At 34.5% G+C, this 22,257-nt stretch overlaps 1 pseudogene; it reads left to right on the forward strand.

Annotated features, from left to right (window-relative positions):
• Positions 1-10,736: 10,736 nt before the first annotated feature.
• Positions 10,737-11,327, forward strand: LOC141519893 (DNA replication complex GINS protein PSF1 pseudogene; annotated as a pseudogene).
• The last annotated feature ends 10,930 nt before the right edge of the window (positions 11,328-22,257 follow it).

Here is a 22,257-nt window from a genome sequence, read left to right on the forward strand (position 1 = left end):
AATCATGATAGCAAGGATTCGAGAAAATGCTTTATTTTGTTGTTGTTGTTGCTATTCCATTTTTCTGTAAAATGTAGTTTGTATTATACGAAATAAAGATTTTTTTACTCATGCTAAGCTTTCCTTAAAAATAAAAGTTTATGTTTTCTTTTAAATTTTTTCAAATAGCAAGAATTTATTTCTTTTCATTCTTACCTTCCCTATTTCATATCCATTGGGAAGGGAAAATCCTATAAAATTTTTTAACAAATACATATAGTCAAGCAAAACTTAGCCCCATATTATTATAAAATGTGTGGCATTGCCCATATTTAGTTCATGCCACTTACTCAATAAACATTTATTAACTGCTTACTATGTTCCAGCCACCATGCAAGCACTGGTATTAACCAACAAAAACAAATCAAAAGACATTTTCTGCCCCCAAGAAATTTACAATCTAATGTGGAGAGAGAGAAGCACTATTTGTAACAATTTCTATCATCAAGGAGTATACAGTCTGCTTAGGAAGAAGTGAATAAAACAAAAAAAGCAATTGGAAAAGATAAAAACCAACTCCTGAAATGTATAGAAAGTCAAATTGTGGTAAAGGAATTCAAAGAAAGGAGAGAATACTTTAACTAAATAATGGAGATATCTTCAGAAATGGATTTAAACTGAACCCTAAAACATGGATAGGATAGGATTTGGCAGATAACTACCAGGATGGGAATTCTCACTGAATAAAATTATAAAGGTAAGGATGATCACGTAAATTTTATAAAGTTCAGACATAAAATAAGGAAAATTACTTTCTCTCTTCTTCCTCTTCCTCCTCCTCTTCTTCCTCTCTTGTTTCTTTCCTTCTCTCTCTCTCTCTCTCTCTCTCTCTCTCTCTCTCTCTCTCTCTCTCTCTCTCTGTTTCACTCTTGCTCTCTTTCTGTCAATAACTTACTTGAAAGCAAGAGATAAGTTAAATTTCAGAAAGTTATTTTGGAATAATAGAAAAAAAAACTGGACTTTTACTCTAAAGTTCTGAATCTGATTTCTGAATCTCCAAATAACCCAACATCTGACCTCAAGCTCAACTGACAGCTAGTTGACAGATCTTGACCTCTGCTTCCTCATTCTTTAAATATCAGATTTGGACAAAATGACTGCCTCGTACCTTTCCTGTTCTAATATTCTATGATTCAATAATTATTACAAAGTTACAAAGTAACATACCTATAACTTTATATCATTGACACATATAAATATATAATATATATATATATATATATACATACATATATATCCATCTATCTCTGTATACATTAAGGTTTAGAATTAGAAATGTAGAGACATAAATATATAGAGATATGTCACATATATACCTATGGTTAAAATGTTACATATTTGGGGGACTTTAGTGTGTTTGTGTGTGTGTGTGTGTGTGTGTGTGTGTGTGTGTATTTTTTGTGTAAAATTGTTTCCAAAAGACAGCTCCATAAGAAAACCACTTGACAGATGAGAAAGAAAACACATTCAGTGAGGAAAGGCAGCATGGAGTAAGACTGAACTCTGAGATGCAAAAAGTTATATTTAAATCCTATTTTAAACATTCACTAGCTATATTATCCTTTTATGTATTAGATATAATTCCCTTCTTGGAGACAAAGTGGAGAATATTTGATTAAACAATCATAGAGTTAGTTGAGTTCAGAACTGATGAACTAACTAAATCCAGAAAATAAGGGTTTATAATCAATGTCTCCTTCAGAAAAAGTTCTACAATACTTTTCTAGACTATTTTTTTCAATGACTTGGATATATGTACAGTTCGCTTATTAAATTTACAGATCATAACAAAGTGAAGATTATTAACATACTGTATCACAAAGTCAGCATTCAGTTGAACATGATTATTAAGAACCCTAATTTAGTCATTAAGCAAATGATTGGGTATAAAAATACAAAAGATATGAAATAATTTCTTCCTCAAATAGATCATATAATAGTAGTTCTAAAAAAGTTAGAATTAACAAAATCAAATCAAATTTAATTTAAATCATATAAACTGGAGGAGGGGCACAGCTAAGATGGTGGTGTGAAGGCGGCATTTCCAGCTCCCTTCCCCAGGTAGCTCCAAAAGTCATCAAATGATAATTCTAACCAAAATTTAGAGGAGCAGAATGCACAGAAAGACAGAGTGATACAGTTTCCAAGTCAAAGATAATTTAGAAGCTCCATGGGAAAAGTGTTTCACCAGGAACAAAAGTTGGAAAAAAGCCTTAGTTGCAGCACAGTCCGGGAACAACTTGAAGGGATGGGAAGAGAATTCAGCTAGGCCAGAATGAGTGTGGAATGAGGAGCACCAGCTGCAGAACCTGCAGAGAGAACCAGGAGAAACCAGTCTGCACCTCTAGAGCATAGCCCACAGAGGGTAAGGGGACCAAGGGAGAAGGCAGAAATATCTCTGCTCTCCCTGAGGGGGGCAGGACTCTGCTGTTTAACCACACTCAGATACATGTTGCAATTTTGGCTTTTATAGATAGTCAAGCAGGATCCTCACTTACAGCTCTAGGGCAGAGGGTAGTGCTGTGATCATCTACATATCAAAGCACAGGTAAGAGAGCATAAGACCTTGGAGGAATAAAGGTCCCAGTGGGATGTCCCTGCCAAAAACCCCGCCAAAGCCTTGGAAATGCTATAAATTAGTCTTGGGCAGAGGAAATGAACAAACAGCAGAAAAATAAGAATTTATCCATAGAGAATTACTTAGTCCCCTGGAAGATCAAACCACATTCTCAGAGGATGACAAAATCGAAGCTTCCATATCCAAAACTTCCAAGAGAAATAGAAAATGGGTTCAGATTATGGATGAGCTCAAAAAAGGCTTTGAAAAGTAATTAAGGGAGGTGGAAGTAAAATTGGTAGGAGAAATGAGAGTGATGGAGAAAAATCATAAAAACCGAATCAAAAGCTTGATGAAAGAAACATAAAAATACTGAAGAAAATAATACATTAAAAACCATTTTAGGTCAAAAGGGAAAAAGGCAAAGCAAAAGTCAAATGAGAATGCTTTAAAAAGCAGAATTGACCAGTTAGAAAAGGAAATTAAAAAAGCTCTCTCAATAAAATAACTCCTTCAAATGCAAAATGGAACTTAAGGAAGCTGATGACTATGCTAGAAATAAGGAAGAAATATAAGTTCCAAAAATGTCAAAAATTAGATGAAAATATGAAATAGTTCATTGGAAAAACAACCAACCACAAAACAGATGCAGAGGAAATAATTTGAAAATTATTGGGCTACATGAAATTCATGACCAGGAAAAGAGCTTAGATTTCATTTTTCAAGAAATAATACAGCAAAATTGCCCTGAGATCCTAGAAACAAAGGGTAAAATAGAAATTTAGGGAATTCACCAGGCACCTCCTGAAAGAGATCCCAATATTCCAGGAATATTGTAGACAAATTCAAAAACTCCCAAATCAAACAGAAAATTCTAAAAGATGCCAGAAACAAACAATTCAGCTACAGAAACTCCATAGTCAGGATTACACAGGATCTGGCAGCATCTACATTAAGGGCTCATAAGGATTGGAATATGATATTACAGAAGTCAAAAGATCATGGTTTAAACCAAGAATCAACTACCCAGAAAAAGTGAACATCCTTTTTCAGGGTAAAAGATGGACTTTCAATGAAACAGGGGAATTTCAAACTTTCCTCTTGAAACAACCAGAACTGAACAGAAAGTTTAATTTCCAAGTACAGGACTCTGGTGAACCATAGATGAGGTAGATGAGAAGGACTTACTATGAGGAACTTAATGATATTGACCTGTTTGCATTCCTACATGGGAAGAAGATATTGATAACTCATATCAACTTTCTCATTTATAAGAGCTGTTAGGAGCATATATAGACATGGCAAAGGAAGAAGCAGAATATAATGGTATAATATAGTACAAAGATGGAGTCCATGAATGATAAATGAAAGTACTGGGAGGAAGGGAAAGGAGATGAAGAAAAAGATAAGAAATTTCACATAAGCATCAAGGAAAAGATTTGTCAGTAGAGTGTTTCAGGGGAAGACAAAGGAGAATGACTGAGCCTTCATTCTCATCAGAAATGGCTCAGAGAAGAAATAACATACACACTTAATAGGGTATAGAATACTATCTTACTCTAGGAAAAAATGAGAAGATAGGGATGGGATAAGAGGGAATGAGGGGAGGAAAGGGGGAAATAAGAGATTAAAGAAAGGGAAGATTGTGGGAGAGGGTACTCAGATACAACACACTTTTGGACAGGGCCAGGATAAAAGGAGAGAGAATAAATGAGAGTGGGGAGGAATAGAGTGGAGGGAAATACAACTAGTAATAACAACTGTGGGAAAAATATTGAAGCAACTTCTCAGGTGGACATATGATAAAGAAAGCAACTCACCCCAGAGATAGAACCATTGGAATCTGAACACAGTCTGAAGTACATTTTTTTTCTCTCACTGTTCTTGAGGTTTCTCATCTTCTTGGGGGGGAGCGGGTTTTATGATTACTCTTATAATAAAATTAGTGTAATAACAGATTGGCAAAAATAGATATTAAAAGTAATTAAAATAAAATAAATAAAAATAAAGCCTGTAAACTAACAACTTAAACTGTAATTCCAAGAATCCTTTTCATAACTACAATATGAGGAAGCCAAGTGAATATTTTAGTTGATTTAAAGTTCAATTATATATATTTGATGTGAGGGCCCTGAAAGCTAAAGTTATTGTAGCTGTATGAAAGCAGTCAGCCAATACAAAACCAGATGTGTCTATTGTATTCTTTTCAGATTTTCTTTAGAGTGTGCTGCTCTGTGTACCATGATTTAGGAAGGACTGTTAAATCAACACCTTATAAAGATGGCAAAGGAATTCAAGGTAATGCCAGCTGATGAGAATGTAAATTCCCATTTGATTTCTGTTCATTTCATTTCTATCATCAGTATCCACTGTAGTGCCTAATTCATACTGGGAAAGTAATAATCTTGTTACTTTTATATTACACATTTTGTAGAGAAAGATTCTCATTAAGTGGAGACTAAACTAGATGACCTAGTGATTTGGACTAGTGATTCTATCAAATCAGTTCTAACATTTAACTTAAGTCCAAGCTAACCAATTTTTCAGCCTACAAACTATTTCCCTTGCTCCTAGTTTTATTTAAATTTTTTGACTTTTTCCTTCCTTTCCTCATTACCCTGATAGATGAGTTTCTTTTCTTTCAATCTTTTCCATATAGCTCCAAAATAAGGCCCAAAGTGCAAATGCAAGTTCTACTATAGATAGGTAGATAATTCATGTTGGCTATATAAATTAAATATATGAGAGAGATAATAGAGAAATAGGGAGATGACAAATTTACAGATAAATAGATGACAGATAATACATTATAGAGAAATAGATAGATGATAGAAATGAAGATCTACAATACAACTTTAAATAGTCATTAAGTATTGTAAACCTCAATTTCATTTTCTACAAAATGCAAAATAACAGTTACATAATATTAATATGCATTCAAGATCTAAGTCCTTTAATATTGTACTTGTCAATGATAAAGATAAAGAACAAGAGGATATTTATATCATAAAAACTATGATCCTAGGATTGTAGCTTTTACGTTTTATACATACTGCATTTATATTTCCATATAACACATGTATATGAAAACAAACACAAGTATACATATCCTGAAATACTTTTAAGACAGTGATGCCATTGTACTCAGTAGTTTTTAAAGTATAATACAAATTCTTTTAATGCAAATAAAAAGATAGTTATAGATTCTCACATTCTTAATGTGGAATCATAAAAATGATGTGTAATAAAAACAAAAATACTATACCATATTTGTTGATTCTTTTTCTCTAAAACCAAATACATTGTAAGCCAAAAATGGTCAAAAATGTAAATATTCTTTGTCCTTTGATAGTTAGTATTGGTATTGTGCCTTTAGTTCACTAAGAAAGGAAAATAAAGGTAATATAAATTATTCTGTCTCTCCCTTCTCCTCCCATCAATAAACACATTAAGAATGAAGGACTGTAGAACTGAAAAGCAGAACATACACTTACAAACACATCATAGCAGTAATGAAATTTCTGGACATATAAATTCTCCAATAGTCTATGTGTCCATACCCAGAATGGATTTGCCCCTGACCCTAGAGGGGTGACTAAATGAGGAAGCAGGCTGACCTTTGTCAAAAAGCATTCCTAGACATCACTAGCAGCTGGTTGTAAGAGATAAACCTTTTTCTAATAAGGAGGTGAAAACATTCATAAAGTTAGATTAAGTCATAAAGTCATCTACTTGGCATGCCTCACATTGCGATTTTCCAATTTCTGTCAACAGTCAATCTTCCAATTCATCTTAGTCATAAATTCCTTTTCAATTTTTCTTGACTTCACAAATTTGCTTCTTCTACCATCTCAGTCTCACTTCCTCATTCCCAGGCAAAGATTACTCTCCTCTCCCCTATGCATTTTGACCAGTCAATAATGTGCATATTATACACTCAGAGGAATTGTGGCAGGCAATTAACAGTATTACAGTTAATGTCCACTAATATTAATTTAGATTACTATACAAGTATAAGGGACTATACCTTTATCTGGTTGCTGGAAAAGATTTTAAAAAGAGGAAAGAAATATTTGAATGTTATTTTTTTCAATTACCTTGAAAGATAAATTTCAACATTAATATTTTGGTAGGCTCTTGAGTTCCACATTTTCCTAACACCTTCCCCTCCTTTCCCTGTCCCATTATAGCAAGTAATCTGATATAGTTAATAGATGTACAATATTTTTAACATAATTTCATATTAGTCATATTATGAAAGAAGAATTAGAACTAAAGGGAAAATATAAGAAAAAGGAAAATAAAACATAAAGCAATTTTTCAAAAGAGAAAATAGTACACTTTGCTCAGCAATCTGACTCCATAGTTCCCCCTCCCCTGGATGTGGATGACATTTTCCCAAGAGTTCTCCCAAAATTGTTCTTGATCACTGAACTGCTGAAATGTCTGTCATAGTTGATCATCATACAATGTTACTGCTTTTTCGCCCTTTTTTAAAAATTTATTTTGAATTCCACAACCTTTCTCCAATCTTGCTTCCTCCACTCACCCCCCACAGAAGGCAGTCCTAGTCTTTACATTGTTTCCATGGTATTCATTGGTCCAAATTGAATGTGATGAGAGAGAAATCATATCCTAAAGCTAATAGTCATTGATCTCTGTTCAAACGCCACAGTTCTTTATACAATGCTAAAACATTCTTGTTTAAGAGCAAACATAATACCCCCTCCCCCACAAAAATATAGAAACTTATGAGAAACAAAGTAAAAGAAAGAGAAAAGAATGTGTTTCAGTCTGTATTCGGTACCATCATGTTTATCTCAGGTGGATTGCTTCATAACAAGTCCATCACAGAAGCTACCTTTGTACTTTTCCACAGTTGCTGCAACTGACTGTAACTCCCTCCATCCATGTCCCCCCACTAAAATGTACTATATTGTCTCTCTCTCCCTTCACCCCATCCCTCTTCCAGAATGTGCTGTAGGGTAGCCAAGTGACACAGTGGATAAAGCACTGGCCCTGGGGCCAAGAGGCCCTCAAGCCAACATACCATCCTGAAGACCCAGCAAGCACCCAGCCCCATGGTCCTAGCAGGCCACACAATCCCAGCACCTTTCAAAAACTAAAAAAGATAATGTGTTATATCTGACTATTCTCTCCCATGATATACCCTCTACTCTATCACCTATATCCTGCCTCTTCCCCCTTCCCCCTTCTCTCCTCTTTACTCCAAAAGTTTATAACTTATTAACTGTGTTTGTTGTTTCCTCTCTAAGCCATTTCTGATAAACATGAAGGTTCCCTCATTCCCTCTCTCCTTCCCCCCTTCCATATCATTGAAAAAGCTCATTGAAAAGCTCATTGAAGTATCTTTTAGCCATTGACTCCATTTTTACAATATATTATATCTTCAAATTCAGCTCTCTCTTGTGCTTCATCTATAAAAGCTCCTTCTACATGCTCTACCAAATGAGGAAGCACAAATGAGCACTATCAGCATCATTTCTCTATGCAGGAATACATACAGTTCATCATCATTAAGTCCCTCATAATTTTCCCTTCTCTGCTCTCTATGCTCCATCTGAGTCTTGTATTTAAAGGTCAAATTTTGTGTTCAGCTCTGGTCATTTCAACAGGAACATTTGAAATTTCCCTGTTTCACTGAAAGTTCATCTTTTCACCTGGAAGAGGATGTTGAGTTTTTCTTTGTAGTTGATTTTCCATTGCATTCCAAACTCTTTTGCCTTTCAGAATATTATATTCCAAGCCCTACAAGCCCTTAATGTAGCTGCTGCTGAATCCTGTGTGATCCCGACTGCATCTCCACAATGACTGAATTGTGTCCTTCTGGCTGCTTGCAATATTTTCTCTTTGCCTTGGAAGTTCTGTCTTATACATGGGAGTTGGTTGGTTTTTTTGGATCTCTTTCTGGGAGAGATCAGTGGGTTTTCTCAATTTCTCTTTTGCCCTCTGCTTCTAGGATATCAGGGACATTTTCCTGTAAGAAGTATTTAAAAATGAGGTCAAGGTTCTTTTCCAGAGCTTGACTTTCAGGTATCCCAATAATTTTTATATTGCCTGAATCTGTTTTCAAGATCAATTGTATTTTCAATGTGATATTTGACATTTTCCTCTAATTTTTCATTCTTTTTGTGTTGAAGTATTGCATCTTGATTTCTCATAAAATCATCAGCTTCCTTTAGCTCCATTCCACATCTGAAGGATTTGTTTTCCTCAGAGAGCCCTCTTATCACCTTTTCCATCTGGCCAATTCTGCTTCCTTCTCTCAGAAATAGATAAATCGTACCATAAAATAAACATGAAAGAAGTTAAGGAGGTGAATAGAATGTTACAAAGCTTAAATATGATAGACCTCTGCATAAATTTGAAATACAATAGAAAGGAATATACCTTTTTTTTTTTTGCAGTGTGAGGCATATACCCAAAAATTGACCATGTATTAGGGCATAAAAACCCTCATAATCAAATGCCAAAAGGCAAAATTATTGAATGCATCCTTTTATGACCATGTGAAATAAAAATCATGTGCAATAAAGGGCCATGGAGAGATCGACCTAAAATTAATTGGAAGTTAAATAAACTAATTTTCAAGAATGAGTGGAGAGGCGGCAACCTAGCACAGTGTATAGAGCACCAGCCCTGGAGTCAGGAGTACCTGAGTTCAAATACAGCCTTAGACACTTAATAATAATAATAATAATAATAATAATAATAATAATAATAATAACAACAATAATAATAACAACCCTTTCCTAGCTGTGTGGCCTTGGGCATGCCACTTAAACCCATTGCTTTGCAAAACCTAAAAAAAAAAATGAGTGGATAAAACAACAAATCATACAAAGAATTAATGATTCCATCCAGTATAATGACAATTATGGCACACAGCTGAAGAAGCTATTAGAGGTTATATTATATCTCTAAATGCTTACATCAATAAAATAGAGAAAAGAGGCTATCAATGAACTGAGCATGCATGCAAATAAAAATTAGAGGAAGAACAAACTAAAAAACCCCAAATGCCAAAATAGAAGTTCCAAAAATTAAAGGTGAAATTAATAAAATAAAAAGCAAGAAAGCTATTGAACTTATAAATAAAATGAAGGGTTGATTTTTATGAAAAAAACAATAAATTAGATAATCCTTTGTTTAATTTGATTTAAAAAGGAAAGAAAACCAAATTACACCAATAAAGAGAAAAATAAAGTAATGATTCAGAACTATTTTGCCCTACTGCATGTGAATAATTTGATAAATTAAGTGAAATGAATGAATATTTACAAAACTAAAAATTACCCAGATTAAAAAAAGAAAATTTAATACTTGAACAGCCCCATCTCAGAAAAAAAGAAATCAATGAACTCCCTAAGAAAAAATCTCCAGGGCCAGATGAATTGACAATTGAATTCTATCAAACATCCAAGGAACAATTCATTCCAATTCTGTTTAATGTATTTGAAAAATTAGGTGAAGACAGAACATTGCTGAATTCCTTCTGTAACACCAATGTATTGCTGATGCCTAAACCATAGAGGCAAAACAGGAAAAGAAAATCATAGACTAATTTTCCTAATGTATGTGGATGAAAAAATTTTAAAGGAAATATTAGCAGAGCAGTTACAGAAAGTTACCAATAGGATAACATGCCAAGGCAAAGCAAGATTTATTCCAGGAATGGATAGTTGTTTCAATATTAGGAAAACTTTCAGCATAAATGACTATATCAATAACAAACCTCACAGAAATTAAAGGATAATCTCAATAAATGTTGAAAGTGTTTTTGACAAAATACAGTGCCCATTCCTCCTAAAAAAAAACACTAGAGAGGTTAGGAAAAATGTATTGTTCCTTAAAATGAGAAGCAGTATCAATCTGAAACCATCAACAATCAATATAAGTGGTGGGGATAAGCTAGAAGCATTCCCAAGAAGATAAGAGGTGAAACGAGAATGCCCATTATAATAACTATTATTCAATATTGGGTTAGAAATGCTAACTTCAAACAGGAGTTTGGCACCAAAGCCTCCTGCTGGGGACCGGAGGGAGGGAGGAGCGCTCCGTTCCCCCGCGGCGGTGCATCAGGGGCCCGCCACCCAACCCGGCCTCGGCGGGCGTAGTGATGTTCTGCGAGAAAGCCATATAGCTCATTCGCGAGCTTCACTGCGCCCCCGACGGGCAGCTTCCAGCCTTCAACGATGATAGAATCAGGCAAGTTCTGGAAGAAATGAAACCTTTGTATGAACAGAACCAGTCCGATGTAAATGAAACTAAGTCAGATGGAAGAAGTGACTTAATTCCGACAATCAAATTTCGACATAGTTCTTTGCTGAGAAATCGATGTTGCATAGTTGCACATTTGTATGATCTATTGCTTCGGATTAGTGCTCTCAGGTGGGAATATGGCAATGTTTTGCCAAATGCACTGAGATTTCACATGTCATCTGAAGAAATAGAATGGTTCAATCCCTATAAAAAGTCTCTTGCTACATACGTGAGATGTTTGGGTGGAGATGAAGGATTAGATATTACACAAGATATGAAACCCCCTAAAAGCCTGTACATTGAGGTACAGTGTCTAAAAGACTATGGAGAATTTGAAGTTGATGATGGGACTTCAGTTTTATTGGGAAAAAACAGCCAGCATTTCTTGCCTAGATGGAAATGTGAACAATTAATCAGAGGAGGAGTCCTAGAACATGTTCTATCTTAACAGCATCCTGAAAACTTTGCTTTTAGTGTAGTGTTGAAACCACTAAAATATCTCTCTGCCCTTCTCCCATTCCGTGTTCCTAAAAACTATAGTTGGATATTTTTTATGTAATTTATTCATGTATTTTTGATTCCTGATGCTAAGAAAAATGTTGGAGTTTGTTTTTCTAAAGAATAAATAACCTTTGGGGAAAAAAAAGAAATGTTAACTTTAGTAATAAAAGAAAAAAATGAAATTGAAGAAATTAGAATAGGTAATGAAGAAACAAAATTCTCACTCTTTGCAGATGATATGATGGTATACCTAGAGAACCCTAGAAAATCATCTAGAAAACTACTGGAAACAATTAGCAAGTTTAGCAAAGTCGCAAGATATAAAATAAAACCACATAAATCCTCAGCATTTTTTTATATTACTAACAAGATACAGCAGAAATAGAAAGAGAAATCCCACTGAAAATAACCTCAGATGGTATAAAACACTTGAAAGTGTATCTGCCAAGGAAGACTAAGAATATTTATGAAAGCACCTCTAAAATATTTTTACACAAATAAAATTAAATCAGATTTAAATAACTGATCAAATATCAACTGCTCATGAGTAGGCTGAGCTAAAATAATAAAAATGACAATTCTACCTAAATTAAACTACTCCTTTAGTGTCATACCAAACTTCCAAAATATTACTTTAGTGAGTTAGAAAAAAATGTCACTAAATTTATTTGGAGAAACAAAATGTCAAAAATATCAATTGATTTAATGGAAATAATGCAAAAGCAGGCAACTTAGACTTACCAATCTAAAATTATGCTATGAATTATCAGTCAAAAAAACTCTCTGATACTACCTAAGAAATAGAGTGGTGGATCAGTGGAATACATTAAATGCAAAAGAGACAGCAGGAAATAACTATAGTAATCTATTGTTTGATAAAAACCAAAGAGAACAGTTTCTGGGTTAAGAAATTCATATTCATTTAAAACTTCTGGGAAAATAGGAAGATAGTATGGCAGAAACTAAGATTAGAGCAGATCCAAGATAAGGTCAAAATGGGTGAAGGATTTAGACATAAAAGACAATTTTATAAGAAAATTTGGAGTAAAAGCAATAGTTAAGGGTGGCTAGGTGGCCCAGTGGATAAAGCACTGGCCCTAGAGTCAGGAGTAACTGGGTTCAAATCCAGTCTCAGACACTTAATAATTGCCTAGCTAAGTGGTCTTGGGCAAACCACTTAATCCCATTTGCCTTGCAAAATAAAAAACCTAAAGAAAAAAGAAAAAGCAATAGTTTAGTTTACCTGTCAGATCTCTGGAATGGGGATGAGTTTATGATGACAGAAGAGATAGAGATGATTATAAAAAATAAACTGGATAATTTTGATTATATTTAATTAAACTATTTATACAAGCAAAACCACTGTAACCAAGATTGAAATGAATGCAGTAAATTGAGGAAAAAAATTTACCACCAGTGATTTTGACAAAGGACTCATTTCAAAATATATACAGAAAGAACTTAATCAAATTTATAAAATCAAATCATTTTACAATTAACATCTGGTCAAAAATATGCAAAGGCAATTCTCGGACGAAGAAATAAAAGTTATCTTTGATGAAAATTTTCATTTGAAAAATTGCTCTACATCATTTTGACTAGAGAAATGCAATTTAAAAGCATCTGTGAGGTATCATCTCAATCCTGTCAGATTGGTCAATGTGACCAGAAAGGATAATGATCATTGTTGGTGGATCTAGCCATTCTAGAAAGCAATTTGGAATTATACCCAAAGGGCAATAAAAATGTGCGTACTCTTCGATCCAGCAATTCTACTGGTTCTATATGCTGAAGAGATCATCAAAAAGAGTGAAAATCCCACATATACAATAATATTCAGAGCAGCTCTGTCTGTTGTGGCAAAGAACTGAAATTGAGGGTTGCCCATCAATTGAGGAATGACTGAACAAATAGTTGTTTATGTATGTGATGGAACACTATTGTTCTATAAAAAAATCATGAGGGATAGGACTTCAGAAAAGCCTGGAAAGACTTGTATGAATTAATGAAGAGAGACATGAGCAAAACCAGAATAACATTATACATGCTAACAACAAGATGGGGCAATGATCAACACTGATGGATTTGCTTATTCTATCAATGCAGTAATCAAGGAAAATTTTAGGGGATTTGTGATGGATCATACCATCTGTATCCTGAGAAGGAATTGTGGAGTTTAGATGAAGACCAAAGCTTATTATCTGCAATTTTTAAAAGTTGTCTTATGTAATATATAATTTTACTATCACAGCTAATTATTTTCTTCCTTTCTTTTGAATCCAATTCTTGTGTCACAACACATTTAATTTCAATCTCTGCTTATCATGGATGCAAATATAAAGTCTATATCTAGATTGCATTCTATGGGGGGGTAGGAGGAGGGAAGAGAGGGAGGGAGGGAGGGAGGGAGGGAGGGAGGAAAAAATGTAAAATTCAAAACCTCACAAAAAAAAAGATTGGTAGAAACAACCAGTGAATGTAGTTGAAAGCCAAATGAAATATTTATATAATAAAAAAGAGAGAGAATAACCCCATCTGCTGTGAAGATCTGAGAGAACAATCTGGTACATAAAGGAAATTAGAAGACCTTTTTGAAGACAAAACATACAAGTAAAGTAGAAAAGAAAGAACTACAGTGTTTTGTGGCTTAGGTCATTGCATAGGGCAGTTTGTAGGTGTGGTAAGTATATACTTGAGAATATTGAAATTAAATTGATATTTGGGGTGCTATGAGACAGCTGTGTGATGCATAGTAAAATTAATGTTTTTCTTAGAATCAGGAAGAATTGTATTTAAATGTGACCCGTACAGTTATTAACTGTGTGACTATGAGCAAGTCACTTAATAATAGTTCCAATTTCACAGTATTGTCATGAAAATCAAATGAAATAATAATTGTAGAGTACTTATGTGATTGGCACATAAATGCTATATAAATATTACCTATTATTATTGTTTTCAGTGAAATTTTATATAACATTTGCTTAAAGCTATATTTTTTTAGTTTATCATAGCACAAACTATCATTCATAAGTAGCATTTATTTGTACATTAAGGTTTGAAACATACTTTCTTTATGTAATCTCATGTGATCCTCACAACAATCCTGGGAGTTTATCATATCATCTCATCATCTTCCTAATTTTATAGATAAAGAAACTGACACTAGAAGAGGTTATCTTTCTTGCCCAGCATCACACTACCAGTAAGAATCTGAAGCACAACTTGAAGTTAGACCTTCTCTGAATCTGAATCTACTTTATCCATAGAATGACTAATTATCATAAGTTAGAACTGATTCCCTCCTTAGAAGAAGGTTCTCATTTAAAGCATTAGAAATCAGAAAGAGGTGGTGTAAGATGATCAGATGAAGAAAGTATCAGGAGAGGAAGGTGAACACAGGAATCATGAGATAAATTATAGGAGGCCATAAAATGAGCTGGTGACAGAAGATGTAATAGAAGGAATTCATAGAATCTGATCAAAACTGACATTTTACAGAGAATGATACTAATTGAAAGAGAACCATTGATTGTCAGATTTCTGGTGGCCCAGAAAAATTCAGATTTTCCCTCTAGTGGCATCTAAAGGCTAGGGTAAAGGGAAATCTCCTAAGAGTTTTCCTGGACTGCTCTTTGCTGACTTTTAGTATGAGAAAGAATAATAAGGGGGAAAATTGACTCGTCCTTTATTATCAAAGAATACCAAAGTGACACCACTATGTTAGAGATGAGATATAGTGCCCACTGTGACAGATCAGAGCAATATGAGCTCGGAATGCTCTACCACAGGTTGGGCACAAATAGTCCATGTGAAACCCTGGGTGTTTTCTCTAAACTTGTATATGTCAAAGTTTCTTTGAACTGCTCCAATTCTACCTTGCTCATAGAATGTAGCACCCTCATTGATGAGGGCATGCCATGCCAGTGCCTGCCTTGTTGCACAAGCAATTCCATAGTTATTAAGAGAGACCTTCAAGGCTTCTTCTGGGCCCCCATGAGTGCTTACTTACCCTGTGTCAGTTCTACATAAAATAGTTGTTTTGGTAAACATACATTTGGCATTGGAACAGCATGGCCAATCCATTGAATTACATTCTCTGTAATAATGTTTGAATGCTTGGCAGTTTAACTTGAGAAAGGACCTCAGTGTCTGGAATCTTCTCCTGCCATGTGATCTTCAGAATTTTCCCAAGACAATTTAAATGAAAGCAATTCAATTTACTGGCATAGTGCTGGTAGACTGTCCAGGTTTCACAGACATATATCAATGAAGTCAGCTCAACAGGTCTATAGACCTTCAGTTTGATAGCCAGTCTAAAACTTCTTCTCTCCCATAATTTCTTTCAGAGCTTCCCAAATGCTGAGCTAGCTATGGCAATACATGTGTCAATGGCATTATTGATATGTAGCACCCTGGAAAGTATACTGCCAAGATAAGTATACTTATCCACATTATTCAAAACTTCTCCATTCACTGAAACCTATGGTTCCACATATGCATGGTATGTTGCTAGCTGATGGAGCCCCTATGTTTTCTTGGTGTTCATTATTATCACAAGCAGCAAAAAGTGATCTATACTTTGTTGAATCTCAGCTTCAGAGGCTGAATTGTGTGCACAATCTTCTGCAAACAGAAAAATCACACACACACCCCAAAGCTCTATTCACTTTGTCTTAGCTTGTAACCTCTTCAGGTTGAAGAGTTTACCCTCAGTACAGTAACTGATCATGATGATGTATTCATCCTCAGTGAAGGCCTTTGATAACATGGCTGAAAACCATGCAAAAAAAGCATGCACGCAAGGACACATCCTTGTTTCACTCGATTGGTTCCCTGGGAAATTGTGAAAGCATCATCAACCATCCAGAACCTGGTCAACCAAGCCATCATCACATTGAAGTATGATGCTGACGAACTTCTCCTGACCAATAAATTTTTGACATGATTTTCCATAAATCCTCATTACTGATGATATCAAGTGACTTGATCAGATCTATAATTGTTATATACAGATCTCTGTTCTGCTCATGACATTTTTCCTAGAGTTATCAGGCAACAAATACCATATGGACTGCTCCTCGACCCTTTCTGAAATCACACCGGGTCTCAGGTAGGTGACCATCTTCCAAGTGAAGGAAGCCATTTGAGGAGAATTCTGGCAAGAATATTACCAACAATAACTAAAAGAAAAAGATCTGTGTGATTGTTGTAGAACAACCTATACTTTTTACCTTTATAGAGATAGACAAATGGCATCCTTGTTTGCCTTTGTATTTCTTTGTATTTGCTTCTGTATTTCCTCATCATTTTCATCAAACCAGTCATATTTGCAAGTGTTCTGATCCAGATGAGCAAATTCAGTGCTGTACACCAAATATCTGAGAGCTCAGACTGCTTTTCTACTCTGTTGATGCCAACTAGAGAATAATCTTTTCATGCCATATAACCTGGAAATTTTCAGTAAGATTTTGTATGAGCATTGGATCACACTCCTTGTGAATCTCAAATGGAATAAAATCAACACCAGGTGCTTGGTGACACGACAGGAGCCTCTTGGCATTCAAAGCTTCTTCTTTAGTAGGAATCAGCTAGGAACTGATTGACTTAAACTTGAGGTAAATGGCCAATGACTTCTGCATTGATTGTTGATGGTCCACTAGAATGCAATGGAAGTGGTCATCCAATCTCTCTAGGATCTTTTCCCTTTCACTAATCAATACGACTCTATAAGCACTGAGTAACATCTTATATAATTGGCTCATAAATAATCTTCAGAGTATAATAAGAGGACTTTGGTTTGTTACTTTTAAAATTGGATTCATCTCCCTGGTAACTGAGTCAAGAATATTGAATCTCTCTTTACCTTTGATTGAATTAAATTCTGTCTTCTTAGAAAATCATGAGCTATCCTGCTGGTAAGCCTTTTGGAATTATTGTTTTGCTTTAGCAGCTTCTGTTTTTCCCCACCATTTTCATCATACCAGGCTTGATATTTACAAGTGTTCTGATCCAGATGACCAAATATAGTATTATATACCAGATTTCTGAAAGCTGCCCATTCTTTTTCTTCTCCACTGTTGTCAACTATGTGCTGACTCAACTTTTCCTTCATCAGCAACAAAATGTTCTGTTCAAAGAAGCACCTTAATCTCTTGACATTAATTCTTCTAGTAGTCATTTTGCCTTAGAATCAATGCTTTATTTGAATGTGAATATTTAGCTTGGAAATGATGAGTCTGTGATCATTCCAGCACATTGCATCTCACATTGCTTTTGTCACTCTCACATCCTATCTCTTCTCCTTACAATCACATAGTCTAATGGATTCCAATGTTTGCTATGAGGGTGCATCCAGGAAGTTTTATTGTATTTAGGTAAATGAAATTCAGTTTTTGTAATGAGGTCATGAGATGCACATGTCTTCAGTATTAGGTGACCATTGTAGTTGCTATTTCCAACTCCATCCCTCCCAAGGACTGCCTGCTATGCCTGGTAGTCCGAGCTTACTCTAGCATTAAAGTCACCCAGACTTAGAAGCATGCCCTATTTCGGTACACTGATGATAAGGGTCTCCATGTCTTCATAAAATTTTTCTTTGATTTCGTCAGGGTTTGTCATGGTGTGAGCATAGGCACTGATGATGTTGGCATGGTGTTGTACTTCAAGTGGCAATCTCATTGTCAAGAACATGTTGTTCATTCCCTTTTTTAGGCATACAAGCTTGTTGACTAGATTAGTTTTGATTGCAAAACCTGCTCCAGCTTCACAGCTCCCTCTTTCATTGTGGCCACACCAGAAAACAATCTATCCAGTACCAACTTCATTAATATGACCTTCATTTGTCAGTCTGGTTTCACTTAGGGATGCTATTTGGATGCAATACCCATTGACTTCTCTAGCAGCAAGAGCTGTTGACCTTTCAGGTCTATTGAATCCTGTGTAGTTATGAGCGTGCAAATACTCCATGTATTGATGATGAGTGGAATCTTCCTTGAAGAAGTTTTTGTACACTGTTTTGTGTTTTAATGGTTGGAATCCTCAATTGTAACAGTAATCACGTCAGATTTAGTTAGGCAGATAATTTTTAGAACACCTTTTCTAGAAGCTTCCTCACACCAGTAGGTAAGCAGTGAGGGTCTTTAAATAGTGTCTCAAACATCCAGGGAACAGTCAAATCTCACTGCTGTTTCCACTGAGGAAATGATACTGTGGCCTGAATCTTCCAAGTAGGGAATTGGGACTATAGCTCCCAATGTATCCATATCTGCTGTTTCATCATTTGCATGTCACCGCAAGACTCTGAGATAGGAATAGTAAAGTGGTATGGGTGATTTCTTTTGATAAATTGGATTTAAGTTAGACAGAGTGCGTGAAGTTGTTGATTTCACTCTCTCAAAGTCATCCTTGTAGAATGGCAACACAGAGTCAAGACAATTGATGATGGCTCTAGATGCAGTGGCTGATCTTTGCATCTTTAATGTCTGCTAACCAAGGTCTAAGTACTCCACAAGAGCTGTTTCAGTTGCCTTCATGGCTGTTGGAATGAACTGTTCTCATTAGTAGTGGAAGAAGACTTCACATGTTTGGGGTAGGCAACCCTTGCAACTCACTAATGAATTTGAGATCCTTCAGTTACCTTAAAATTGGTTTAGCCCCTTTGCCAAAATGGTTTTCCAGGGTGTGGCATGCTACAAGCTTCTTGGAGCCACAGCTAAGACTTAAGCAGCTCAGGTGTTCATCAAGGGTAGAAAACAGCCATGAAATGGACTCAAGAGAAATGGGCTCCTCAGCATAGGTGAATTGATACTGATCTTCCTTTAACACATTCTACATTCCTATGGGGGAAAGACTACAGAGCAGTAAAAAGATTATTAGCCTCCTTAAAAGCTAATTTTTGAAAAGTTAGCCGATAAAAGGCTAGAAGATCCTATTGCTTGAGAGACAGAGAGCTTGGGTCAAATATCTGAGTCATTTGACAGGTCACTGGTTTAAGGAAACCACTTGTTACTTAAAGGGTACAACATTTATTCAAAACTTATAAAAGGATCTGTGTGTTGAAAGAGTTTTTGTTGTTGTTTTAAATGATTTAATAACCCAAAGAAAGTTAGAAGTAGATGTACTCAAGAAGAATATTGTGAAGACAATATACAATATAATTAATATGGAAATATGTTTAACATGACCATACATGCATAACCTATATCAGATTACTTGCTGTCTTAGGAAAGTGAGAGGGAAAGGAGAGAAGGAGAAAAATTGGAGTTCAAAATCATAAAAATGAATTTTAAAAATTATTATTACATGTAATTGAAAAAAGAACTGTTAGAAACTAACAAAAAAGAATAATATGAAGACCAGATGAGGAACAGATAACCAAATAGTTTAACTTATCAAGGGATATGTGCTAAAGTCTATACTCTCAAGGTAATCCAGAGTATTGATGAGTTATCTTAGATACTTAGACATCCCTACTCATATCCCTCCTTTTTAGGTTTTCATATTGCTCACTCTATCCCTTAGAATTTTGTACATTGGTAGGAGTGTGTCACACAAATATATGGATGAATTGCTATACTTTGATTTTTTTCTTTTTATTGAGTAAACATTAAAAATTTGTCATCTAGAAAATGTTTTGCATTTAGTAGTTGGTAAAATAATTGCGATTGATTTTATATAAATAGAAACAATACCAATGGGAGTCCGTTGCTATAGTCATATTTTCTTCTATACTTATAACCCATTGAACAACATCCATGTCCAACCTGAGGAAATCTTGGAAGTGAATCAGTCCAGAGTAATAAAAGTAGTGTAACTGCCATAAGAGACCACATACTGGGAGTCAAAGACCTGAGGTCAAATTCTTTTTTTATTGTTTTTATCTTGGGCAAGACAATTATTCTGCTTGAACCTCAGGCAACACTAGGATTCTAACTATAGATGAATCACAATCTATATAGATGGTGTTAACTGATCATTCAGATATATGTCACTTAAGATTTACCCCCATGACTTACGTCTTTAGCACATTCATTATTCACCTATTCTTTTTAATTGCTTTTCCAACTATATTTAAGTAATTTTATCCTTCATTTATTTTATAATGATTTGAGTATCAAATTCATTTTTATTCCCTCTTACCCCCCTCATTGAGAAGTCAATTTGTTAAAGGTTATTTATGCGTAATCATGAAAAATATTTTAATATTAGTCATATTGTAAAAAACAAACCAAAACAAATAATAAATATGATTTTTGATTCCATCAGTTCTTTCTCTGGAGGTGTAGGGCATTTTCAACAAAGATTTTTCAGAATTGTTTACATCTTTGTATTGTGAGAATAACTGGATCATCTGCAGTTGACCCCTAGAAAATATTGCTGTGACTATGTAGAATGTTTTCCTGGTTCTGATCACTTCAGTGCTTCAGTTGATCTAAGACTTTTCTGAAAGCATCCTTTATCTGAAAGAACAGTAAGAGTCCATCATAATCACAGGTCACAACTGATCACAATTTATGAGTATACCTTTAATTGTTAATTTTTCATCACCACAAAGAGAGCTGTTATAAATACTTTTGTTAATACAGGTCTTTTTTTTTCCTCTTTTTTAAAAATTCTCTTTGGGATATAGACATAGTAATGGTATTATGAGAAGGGTATGGTAATTTTTATTAGCCTTTGGACATAGTTTGAAATTTTTCTCCATAATGCTTAGATCATGTCACAAATACACCAACAATTCCTCAGTGTCCTAATTTTCCCTCATCCCCTCTATATTTGTCATACTGCTTTTCTGTCACATCAACTAATCTAATTGGTATGAGGTGGGACCTTAAAAGATGTTGCAATTTGTATCTCTCTAATCAATAGTGCTCTAGAACATTTTTCATCAGAATATAGATAGCTTTGATTTCATCATCAGAAAAATGTTCATATCTTTTGACCATTAAAAAAAAGAATGAATCATATTATTATAAATTTGATTCAACTCGCTATTTATTTTAGAAATGAGTTCGTAATCAAAGAAACTTGCTGTAATCTCCCCCCAGGTTTCTACTGTTTTAATAATCATGGTGTCATTAGCATTGTTTGTGCAAAACCTTTTTTAATTTAATGTAATCAAGTTTTCCATTTTGCATCCCATAATATTTTCTATCTCTTGTTCCCTTATCTATAACTTTGACAAGCAAATTATTCCATACTCCTGTAGTTTGCTTCTGGTATCATGCTTCATGGATAAAGAATGACCTTATCTTTCTAGGATGAGGTATTAGTCTTTATCTAATTTCTACTTATCTTCTTTCCAATTTTTCCAATAGTTGTCAAATATTGAATTCTTAACTAATAATTTGGATCTTTGGGTTTATCAAATAAAGGATTATGATAGTTGTTTTCTCCAATGTGTTACATACCTAATTCCACTCATTGATTACTCCATTCCAAATTATCTGCTTGGTATTACAGTTTGAGATCTGATATAGTTTCCTTGATATTCCTGATCTTTTATCTTTCAGATAAATTTTGCTATTTTTTTCAGCTTTAAATATAATTTTTAGTAACTTCATTGGTATGACACAAAATACATATAATCATTTAAGTAGAATTGTCATTTTGTTATACTGGAATGGTCTACCCATGAGCAATTTCCAATTGTTTATATATAACTTTTTTTGAGTGAAAAATATGTTTCAATTGTGTTTATATTCCCTAGGTATTTTTATGGCAGGCAGACACCCAAATATTTTATATTGTCTGTACTTATTTTAAATGAAATTTCTTTTTCTGTCTCTTTCTTGTGGACTTTGCATTATGTGTAAATATGCTGATGATTTATATGGTATTGTTTTATATCCTATGACATTGCTGAAGTAAATGTT

Source organism: Macrotis lagotis, chromosome 4, assembly GCF_037893015.1.
Source record: "Macrotis lagotis isolate mMagLag1 chromosome 4, bilby.v1.9.chrom.fasta, whole genome shotgun sequence".
Classification (NCBI taxonomy): domain Eukaryota; kingdom Metazoa; phylum Chordata; class Mammalia; order Peramelemorphia; family Peramelidae; genus Macrotis; species Macrotis lagotis.